This window comes from Quercus lobata, chromosome 4 (genome assembly GCF_001633185.2).
Source record: "Quercus lobata isolate SW786 chromosome 4, ValleyOak3.0 Primary Assembly, whole genome shotgun sequence".
Classification (NCBI taxonomy): domain Eukaryota; kingdom Viridiplantae; phylum Streptophyta; class Magnoliopsida; order Fagales; family Fagaceae; genus Quercus; species Quercus lobata.
The window spans coordinates 92,369,347-92,381,012 of record NC_044907.1 but is presented as its reverse complement, the minus strand read 5'-3'; the positions used below and the strand labels follow the sequence as shown (position 1 = coordinate 92,381,012).

The 11,666-nt window shown below is 33.8% G+C and overlaps 1 long non-coding RNA gene across 1 annotated transcript; it reads left to right on the top strand.

Moving 5' to 3' along the window:
- Nucleotides 1-6,731: 6,731 nt before the first annotated feature.
- Nucleotides 6,732-7,581, top strand: LOC115984144. The gene is made up of 3 exons (XR_004090410.1): nucleotides 6,732-6,795; nucleotides 7,210-7,319; nucleotides 7,415-7,581. It is a non-coding gene; the product is annotated as an uncharacterized LOC115984144 (long non-coding RNA).
- The last annotated feature ends 4,085 nt before the right edge of the window (nucleotides 7,582-11,666 follow it).

The following is an 11,666-nucleotide window of genomic DNA, read 5'->3' as shown; positions in this document are numbered from 1 at the left end:
TGGGTTGATATGGAGGGAGATCTTGTGTTTTGCTTTGTGGCTTTTGGATTGGATTTGGGTTCTTGGCTTCTTGCTGTTCCTTTTGCTGTTGTAATGATGACATTTTTTAGAGGAGAGTGAGAGAGAGAGGTGTTGTTGGTGTTGTTACATTTGAGATCTGGGTGTTGTTTTTTTGAGTGAGTTTGAGTGAAGGAAAGAAAGTGTGTATGTGGGTGTTTTTTTCTTTCTTTGTTCTTAGATCTGGAATTCTGTTGTTCTTGTTCAGGACACACTTAGATTTCAGGGTTTGGTTTTTTTTTTTTTTTTTTTTTTAATTTTTGGGTTTGTGTTCTTGGATCTGAGTTTGTGTTCTTGTTTGAGATACACTTAGATCTCAATTCATATGATTTTTAGTTTTTAATTCTATTTTTAATTTTTTTATTTAGTTAAAATTAATAAATTAATTTTTTAATTTAAATGCTAATGTTGCTTTTTTTAATGCCAAATAACATTTTTTATTATTATTTTAATGGCCACGTCAGCTTTTAGTGTGCCAACAGTGCACTCCATTTGCCACGTGTGTATTTTTCGTCTCTGATGTAACGGTAAGGACAAAAACAAGACGTGTTTTTCAGGATAGGGACTAAAAACGGTGAAAATAAAAATTAGGGACCAAAGTGGGAATCATGTAAAAATGTAGGGACAAAAATGAGTTTTTTGTCAAAAATTTATGGTACAAAGTGTAATCAGGTGTATAATTTAAGGTAGTAAAATATATTTTTCCCCCAATAATAGACACTCCAACCAGCGTTACAATCTTACTCAAACCTTCACAAAAATAAAATAAAAAATAAAATAAAATAAAAAAGGCATTAAAAAAAAAAAAAAGATCGACCAAGAAAAGAACTTTAACTATAAGCTCTCTTTGGGCCTGTTTGGTTAGTTATCTCTAGCCAACATTTTCACATTTTAAACAATCTTACACACTTTTCAACACATTTTTTCACCCACACATATATCAAAAACACTCAAACAACATTACTCAAACTAACTTACCAAACAGGCCCATCTCTGTCATAGATTGTCTTTGAAAAAAAATTTAGATTTGCATAGAAAATGACAAATTTGATCCCATTTTTCAACCTACATCTAACCTCACTTAGAGGGCAAAAGGGTGACTTCACAACCTAGGGGTAGCATCTTAATTCTGACCATTTGATCCTCAGTCAATCCACTAAAACAGGTCTTGATGTCATAACAATCAAAACAAGTGGACACAAACCTCAATCAAACCATCAAATTGAAAGATATCGAAGAATCAAGTTTCAATGGTAAAGATGCACTCACATTGTCAAGCCTAATCATATATGATTATGAATAATTGGTTTTGATTGGTCTCATTTAGGATCAATTTAAATAAATGACATGTCATGGTCCTATTGGTTCAAGGCTAACACTAAAGGTAAGCCGCACACACATAATTAGTCCTACCATCATTCATTAATGAACCCTTAATTTTAGTCAAAATTGATCATTAAAATTAGGGTAAATTGCAACTTACCTACCTGTGATTTGACCGAAATTTAAATTGCTTACTAATAGTTTGAAATTTGGCACTTTACCTAGAGTCCAAATCTTCTGTCTCATCTTTCTTGCTCCACTCCATACTCCACTAATAAATATTTGCCATATGTACACCTATTTAAGTCAAATTTAATTTTTAGATTTTTATTATTTAGTTTCCTAAAATAAATCAAAAAACTCAAACCCTCCCCACAGCCACCATTACTATTCCTCCTCCTCCACCACCACCACCACCACCAACAAGCTTCATTGGCGCCACCAAGAGGAGATCCAACATCGTCAACGGCCTACCACCCCCGCCAACCACCCACCCACCACCACCAGTTGTCAATTACCAAAAATGAAATTAAAAAAAAAATAAATAAAAATAAAAAAAAAACACAAACACATCCCCCATCAATCACCATCGGTCCACCACTCTTTAGCGCCTCTAGGAAGAGATGGCGACGCCATCAAAGCCGCCATGTCTGGGTACTAGCCATGGGTTTGAAGAAGAATGGTGGTCATGGATACCCACCAACAAGATGTCATAAAACTAATATTAGACATGTTTTTTGAAGACAAGGAGCGGTGGTGGATAGCCATTGATGTCACCAGTGATCTTCTCCAAGTAGTGCCAGCGAAGTTGGTGGTGGCTGGTGGGGATTATTTGAGTTTTTGTTTTTTACTTTTTTGGTTTTTTATTTATATTAGGAAACTGAAACAATGAAAGGCTGAAAATTAGATTTTACTTAAATAGGTGTACATATGGCAAATATTTATTGGTAGAGCATAGGGAGCAAGAAAGATGAGACAGAAGATTTGGACTCCTTTATCCAATTGAGGTTAGCTCAATTAGGCTTCCGTAACCCACCTCTATTTAAAATTGAGTTAAATATGTATTTTTGCTCTCTTTTATGTCTCTCTCCACCAAAAACAAGAAAAAACATAGAAAAACATGAGAAAATAAATCAAAAAGGAAGGGTTTTGTAAAAATTAAGAACAAAACATTACTACTACCGTAGAGGCTTCTGTTAAGAATCATCAGATCTAGCAAAAACAAATTCTTTCATCTATTTCTAAGCAACCAACAAAGCCATAGCATCTAAAGCTTAAATCAAACCCAAAAAATTCAGACTTCAAATTTGTTGCAACTCCATGGCTGGTCTAAGAAGAAGGCTGGGGTTTGTGTTGAGTTTGGTTTCTGGGGTTCGTTAATGGTGGATTAGGATTAGGAGTTTTGACTGAAGGAAGGCTTCAACGTAGATGTTTTGGTTTCGATTAAGTTGTTAAATTAGTTTGGGGTTTGTTAATGGTGGGTTTGGGTTTGGGGCCATGAATTTGTTAAGATTAGGTGTGATAATCTGGTTTGGTTTTCCGATGGAGGAGGGCTTAGTGGAGGATTTATTTTTCTTATGTTAGAATCATACGACTAGTGGGAGTAATTTTCTTTGACCTCTTAATTTTCATTAAATTTTTCTCTTCCTTCTGTTGTTCAGTTTGGTCCTACAGCTAATTCCTTTTCGGTTTCACATCTACATCCTTGGATGATTTTAATTTGTGGGCATCACTAGCTATCGTTTTTCCCCTGAGTGATCTTCCACTATTAGGATTCTTGGCATCCTGCTCTATTGAATCCTTTACTAATTTATAATCACCTCTAAATTTTCTTTTTCTTAGACTTCTTTTTGCCCATATGTTCATCTGGTGTGTTGTGACATCAAAACTTTGAATATGTCATCATTTGTTTAGTGATGTCTCTCCGTCTTAATTATTTTATAAAACAATTAAATTGCAAAAGAAAAGTAACCATAACCATACACTTGGATCAGTTGCTAATCCAAACTCTGTATGTGAGAAAACTCAAACGTAAAGAACTATGTTCCTCCTAACTCTTTGTATGGGTATTTGTTGGAATCTGTCAATTTGATGCAATTAGTGTAAATGTAAGATTGAAATGCTAAAATGTTGAATAAAATTTTTTACCAACAACTTTTTTTATCTTATTTTATCTTGTTTTTCTATGTTTTCTCTTGTTCTTAGAGGAGAGAGACATAGAAGGAAGCAAAAATACATATTTAACCCCATTTTTAACACTACAAGAAAACTGAGCAATTGCGGCGGGCCTATTGCGGCGGGTGCAAAAACCGCCGCTATATGTCTCCTATTGCGGCGCTTTTTTGGCCCGCCGCAATAGCTCTAGTATTTTGCGGCATACTACAGTGGCGGGCTGATGACCCGCCGCAATAAACCTGTTTTAGTGGCACTCAACTTAGATATAGTGACGGGTCAATGAACCGCCGCAATAGCTCAAGTATTTTGCGGCAAACTACAATGGAGGGCGAATGACCCACTGCAATAGACCTGTTTTAGCAGCATTAATCTTAGATATAGCGGCGGGTCATTAACCCGCCGCAATAAACATTTAAATTTCCCTCTATTTTTTCGTCTTCCCATTTAAAGATCAAATAGTAAATTACACCCGATTGGCATGAAAATTGACATGCATGTTAAGAACATATAGAAAATACGATCCAACGGTTGGATTTTCAAAATTTAAATTCAACAATAAGTTATTGGTTGGTGTAACATTTTTTAGAGTTACATCAAGTGTAACTAGAACTCCACGATATATTTCTTAATTCGATGTGAATTTTGACAAATGTACCGTTAGATTACATTATCTTCATATATTTTTCATGCATACAAAATTTCAAGGTGATCAAAGATTAATAGTCATGTCATCAATCAATTGTTTAAATTCAAGTTTTTGTAATTTAAAATAACGCATAAAAGATGAGTTTAAAGATCAAATGGTAAATTACACCCGATTGGCATGAAAATTGGCATACATGTTAAAAACAAATAGAAAATATGATCCACGGTTAGATTTTCAAAATATGAATTCAACAATAAATTATTGGTTGGTGTAACATTTTTTAGAATTACACCAAGTGTAACTTGAACCCAACGCTATATTTCTTAATTCGATGTGAATTTCGACAAATCTACTGTTCGATTACATTATCTTCATATATTTTTCAAGCATACAAAATTTCAAGGTGATCAAAAATTAATAGTCATGTCAATAATAAATTGTTTAAATTCAAGTTTTTGTAATTTAAAATAACGCATAAAAGATGAGTTTAAAGATCGAATGGTAAATTGCACCCGATTGGTATGAAAATTGGCATGCATGTTAAGAACATATAGAAAATGATATCCAACGGTTGGATTTTCAAAATTTGAATTCAACAATAAGTTATTGGTTGGTGTAACATTTTTTAGAGTTACATCAAGGGTAACTTGAACCTAATGCTATATTTCTTAATTCGATGTGAATTTTGACAAATCGGCGAGCTGATGCTCAACGGCGACGCTTCAGCGTCGCGATCGGTGAGCTGAAGCGTCGCAATCACGACGCTTAGCTCGCCGATTCGCGACGCTGAAGCTCGCCGATCGCGACGCTGAAGCGTTGCCGTTAAGCTCCGATGAAGCTCAACAACGACGCTTCAACGTCGTGATCGCGTCGCTCAGCTCGCCGTTGAGCTTCATCGGCGAGCTGAAGCTCAACGGCGACACTAATCGCGATGCTTGTAAAAGTCCCAAAAAATGATGATTGGTCGGAGGATTTTGATTTTGCAGAAGAGGTCTTTCAGCTCCGTTCGGCGGATCCTATGTCCATACACCTCCCAAACTCTGAACCCGAATCTATCCCCAGCCCAAGCCTCGGCGTCGTTTCGGTCCGCTGGTAGTCATAGTAGTATTCTTCATGTGAGTCCCCTGTTCTTCTTGTATTTTGTTATCTCGGTGCGTCGTCGTTTTTAGCTTAATGATCAAGTCACATCGTTATTTATTTATTTATTTATTTATTTATTATAGTTTTCATATAGAGTTAAATTAACATTTCTATAATTACCGTGAAACATTTATGAATTAGTCTAGTTTGTCACACCTAATTGAGCTTGGTATATGTAGGAAAATTTGAGGATGAACTAGTTCTTCATTGACTTTATTGGACCCTTTCTCAATACCATAAAGTGATCATGACCATTTTATGATTGGCACAACATTTCTTTGATGAATTATAATTGAATAGCTCCATAAATACAAATGAGCAAAGCATTCTAATTTGTTGAGTCAATTTCCATCCAAATGACTGATGACCAATCCATGGGTCAGTCCTATGATTGGTCTGGTTTACTTGGTGTTTTGTAGTGGGCATGTGTTCATTTGTTGTCATCAATTCTATTGATCTTGTCAATACGACTTTCTTGCTTTAAAAGCATAATAATGTGCAACTTGCTTGTAAATATAGATCTTTTCCATTTTGTAGTTCAATGTTCCATATATTGCTGTGAATAGAAGTTTCTTTTCAAGTCATGCTGTAGCAGATCTTCTAGTGGGTGGGATAGTTGATGTACCGTTAGCACAAACTGGTGAAGGCATTGCTGAATGTGAACTTCTTAAATGGTTTGTGCAAGAGGTGAGTGAACGAAGCTAATTGTTTGTGTTTATGTCTTTACATTTATTAGCTTCTACCTCTTCTTCACCTTTCTTTTTTTTTTTGGCTAAGTATTTGTATTTATTTCTTGATGTCAGCTCAATGATTGGTTGTAATTGTCAATAGCTGATGGCTTTTTCATTGTATTCCTTGTTCAAAATTATTGATACTCTCTTCCCTCATTTTCAAATTCTCAGTAGTATATTTGTGTATTTCAGGATGCTTATAGATGTAAAGTTCTTTGTTGTTTTTGGTTTGAGTTTTGTTTGCCATGATTTTTCTTTGGTCTATCAAACATGTATTATCAAGAATATATTATCTTCTTGGTACAGATTCCTTGCTTGGTTTGGATGCATTCTGATAAGATGGAGGCTGGTTTTGCTTTGACATTCATCTTAGTAATTAATTCTAATGATATGATTGGGATTTTTTTTATACATGAAATCAAATTTTGCGAACCAACTATCTCTACAATGTCTTCTACCTGTCCCCATGCTGTGGCTTAGGTGGTAAAGGGGTAGGGGTGAAGTTGGGGTAGGTTGCGCTCTAATCTTTCAGAACAAAATAATATTTGTGTTAAATTAATAGATTGGGGTTTCAAGTCATATGTTTTCTATCCAAACTAATTTACTCTTTTTCTTCTTCCTTCTTGGGTTTGTGTTGTTGATTTTCCTTTTTATATCTACAGGATATTCAAGAGGCACATGTTGGGCAAATAGTTGCTGTATTTGGTGTGGATTGTGCATCAGGTCCCACTTATCCCTTTGCACTTGTGTACACAATAATTTATGTTTTTGTGTTGTTTTCCATAATTGTCTAAATAGAATTGGGGTCGAAGTGAGAAGTGAGGAGCTAGTGCAAGTTGAAGTTTCTAAAAGTGAGAGGAAAATATCAAAATGGACATTCAAGCCCATGACCTCTAAGTAAAATGACATTCCCTATAGTTTGCAACTGAGATGTCTAGGGTTCGAGTCTCCCTTCCCCGACTTGAAATGTATGAAAATAATAATGGTTTTCAGAATGGGTATAATTACTTAGACTGCTAATATTTGAGATGAGAGCATGAGGCTTTGAAACCTGATGATTATGACTTTTTTTTTCTAGTTGCTTTTTTCTTTTTCTTTTCTGATTTTTCTCAACTTATGCATTTTTTGTGTGATTAGGATATACATTTACTGATGGGTCAGTTAAATCCACAATGACTTCTATGAATGTCCCTAAGCCAATGATGTCTTTAGCCGTTCAACCAATTTCAAAAGATTCAGGAGGACAAGTGAGTGGTTTGTTTAAGTGTGCCTATATGTGTGCATGTTGTATTTGTTAGTGTCCAATGTTACATGACAACCTTCTTGTTTTCTTTTTTGATAGTTTTCAAAGGCTTTGAATCATTTTCAGAGAGAGGATCCTACTTTGTGTAAGTATAAGTTTTCATGTAGATTGTTAGATTTGGTTCTCCATTGGGAAAAACTAGACTTTGGTTAAGTTACTTATAACCATGACTTGGTGCAGAAACCTTAGCTATTACTTAGTCCTAAAATTTTTTCTTAGCTTGATTAGTAATGTGGGACTATATGTCTTGCAAGATGAATATCTTAGGACTTTATATATTTACACTATACTAGTTGGAAAATAGTATTGGCAAGTTTGTCTGCTTTGCAATTTGTTTTCTTCTGCGTAAAAGAAATTAACAGTTTTTATGTATCCAAATTTTTAAATCACAGTTGTGTGTTGCCCAAGTGCTCAAGGACATTTCAAAAGTTTTAGATTATTACTGTCTTCTATGATATTTTGCATTTAATTTCATAATTAGATATCAAGGTAAGATTATGTAGACCTGTCTTGGCTTCTGTCTTCCATCATAATTGTTGGCCTTTCTCCCTGAGTACACCACCGCTGTACTTAGTTTTGTTTTTTTTAATAAAATTTTCGTTACTTATCAAAAAAAAAGAAAAATTGTTGGCCAACTTATGCTTGAATTATATGGAACTCAAAGCACCTTGTTATTTAAGGATGCTTTCTACGTGACTAAAGGTTGAGGGTAAACTTACAAGTTTGACATGGATATGCTACAGATTACACAAGGGATTTACCTTTTGTTAAAATGAATTTTATTTCATAATCTTTAAAAACAATATAAGATATGTTGTTTTGAGAACGTTTTAGAATTTTATTTCACACTTTAGAATTTTGATTATAGTATTAGATTAATTTCAGCGGTTGTTTTATTCAAATGAACACATCTTTTTTTTGTAAATTTTAAGATGGTGGTTATAGACAATGTTATGTATTTGATAATATATTTCTATGTTAATATTACATTAGTTTCAAGACATTTGTGGTCTTGTTAATTAATTACATTTGTGGTATTGTGTTAGTAGAGCTAAAACTATTACAGGTCCTTTGTAACAGGTTTGTGTACCATTTATTTATTAGCAAACAGCAGTTTTAAAACCCACTGGAAAAAAAAAAAAAAAAAAAAAAAAAAAAAAAAAAAAAAACCTATAGCGGCGGTCAAAAAGCGCCGCTAAAAGTATATTTAGGTGTTTTGATCAATTGTCTATAGTGGCGCTCTTTGCCAGCCGCTAAAGGTAGACACCAATAGCGACGGGCATTACCCCACCGCTAAAAGTTAGTCCCATGAATTCTAAAGACGTATTGCGGCGGTTTTATGTCTGCCGCTAAAAGGTACATCTATAGCGACGCTTTTGGCGACCGCCGCAATCGACCTTTAGTGGCACTGCAGCACTGACGGGACGGCCCGCCAGAATAGTACCCACCGCTATAGGTCGAATGTACCTTTAGCGGCGGTTATGGACCGCCGCAATAGCCCCTTTTTCTTGTAGTGTAATAAAGGTGGGTTATGAAACCCTAACTGAGCTAACCTCAGGTGGGTAAAGTGTCAAATTTCAAACTACGGGTAGACATCTTAAATTTTGGTCAAATTACAAGTGAGTAAGTTGTAATTAACCCTTAAAATTAATTAATTTGATAACAATTGAGGTTTTATCATGTCTGGTTAGGATTAATTAGGTGCAATATCGAAAAAAAAAAAAAAAATCGCAACATCAATTACAAATTGAAGCTAAAAAGGAAGCTAATGGTTGTCACTACTCACTAGGTCCAAATATCAACCGGCACTTGGACTAATCATCAATTTGCCAATTGGAACTTAAAGAAAATTGACCCCAATTTCTTTCCTTTCCAGTTTTTCCTAGCTAATTACTCCAATCAACCCCAACTTTAATGCCCTCAACCCTCTAGAACCTTCCCCCTACCACTATAAACAGAGGAGAATTCCTCATTTCAAAGCACTGATCCACTCCCTTAAACCTCTAAGGAGAGTAAGAGTACTTGTCATACCTTGGCCTACCTGCAATTCGAGGTATTGAGAAAGTGTCTATTCTCTACTTCCCCTCTAGACCTTTGGAGTAATTCCCCTAAGATCTTAGAAGATGTAAAGATATAGCATTATGAATATGGTCTTCCTAAGTCTTGGAGTGCAATTTTGTTTCAATGTTCTATTTGTAGGATTAATTTGATAAGGAATCCCTCATTCTCAGTGGCAAATCCAAATTTTTTTTTTTAGAGTGGTTATTAAAAAATTTAAATTATACAAAATTTAATAAAAAGATAACTTGAATAAATTTGCATTACCCAAAAAATAAAAAATAAAAAATAAAAAAACACATGAATACAAATACATGAAGTTTTACAATTTATTTCTACTAATAAAATGAAAAGGCAAAAAGGGGACTAATGAGAGATAAAGGAAGAGCCAAGGATGCTAAAATGAGAGTAAAAAATTATATGATAATTACCTTCTATTTTAACCCTTTTTTTAGAGACAAAAAAACACATACACAAAGGAGAGGAAATTAATGAGATTCTAATACAAATTCATACTACAAACTCCACCCAAAAATCATAGCAACTTTTAAGGGAGGTTTTGACAAGTAATATAATATACAACACACTCTCTTAAGGAATGTGGGACAATTAACTTTGTTTTTGTTGTTGTTGTTATTTTTTTAAGAAACAAACACACACACACACACAAGGGAAAGAAAATGAGGTTCTAACACAAAAATTTTCTACAAACTCCACTTAAAAGCCATGGTATATTTTCTTTATTTGTTTTTGTTTGACATTTTTTGTTTGTTGTTATGGCTATTTTTGCTGTTATTTGAGCTAATTTTTATTGTTATTATTTAAATTTTTTAACTTTTTTTGTTTAAGAGGTAAGGACTATCTTTGTAGGGTCAATATTATTTTTGTTGAAACCAAATTTTTGAGATTCTCAAGTTAGGGTGTTTAATATTACTTTTAGGGTAGTCAATATAGCTTAGTTTTAAAAAAATTATGTATGTATGTATGTGTGTGTATATATATATATATATATATATATATATATTTTTTTTTTTTTTTTTTTTGTTCAGTGTGTTCAGTTGAACACCCTAAACTCAATGTGCAGTTGCCCCTACTCCTTGTTCTTATTTTTATTATTTCTAGATTTTTATGTAGTTTAGTTTATTTATGTTTTAGCGTTAGAAAATCATGTTGGTTGCTTGAATATGTTTTGAATGTTCTTCACTTGTTTGTATGATGTTCTTCACATGCTCGTGCATACAACCCAGCCAGATCCTAGGATGTTATGGATTCCAACCTAAGACATGTTTGTTATTTTATTTTTTCACTATGCACACACAATCACATGTAACTATTTCAATTCCAATCAAGATCACATGCAATTGATAGTGATGTTGTTTGTATGGATGAATATGCAATTGATAGTGATGCCATGTTGTTTTTATGGATGATGTACACCACAATCTCTAATTTAAATTTTTGTATGTTAATAATTTAGTAAAATTATTGTGACATTTTATTGTCTCCCTGGTATTACTCATAAAAATAATCTTGGTCCCCAAATATAATCCTTAACCCCTTAAAAAAATAAAAACCCAAATAAGAACAATAAAAATTAGTCCAAATAACAACAAAAATAACTCAAACAACAAATGAATAAATATTAAAAAAATCTATTCTAAAAAAAAAAATGAAAACCCTTAATTATTCAAATTTTTAACTCATTCAACCCATTTCATAAAAATAATCCTTAATTTCATTTTTTTTTTCTCTAAAAATTGGTACCAAGGGAGATACTGTTGCCATGAGTTCTCCTTAATGACACCAGTAGTTCTACTCTCCTTGACTTTGTACTCTCTCTCTCTCTCTCTCTCTCTCTCTCTCTCTCTCTCTCTCTCTCTCTCTCTCTCTCTCTCTCTCTCTCTCTCTCTCTCTCTCTCTCTCTCAATATTCTTATTTCGCACTTTATCTCTCACTAGTCCCTTTTTTCTTTTTCTTTTTGTTAGTAGAAAAAAATGGTAAAACTTAAATTATTTGCATTTTTTTTTTTGTCTATATTTTCAAGTTTCTTGATTGGTGTCTCATGATTACAAGTCCAAATTAGTTGGGTTCTTATACGCACCAGAGCAACAATGAGGTTCAATTTACCTAGTTTGCAGTCCAAACAACAAAATATGAAAGTTTCTTCAATGAACTCTTTGGGTTGCCCTCGTCATCTCCTTAACCCACCTCTGTCACAATATCTGCACGCATT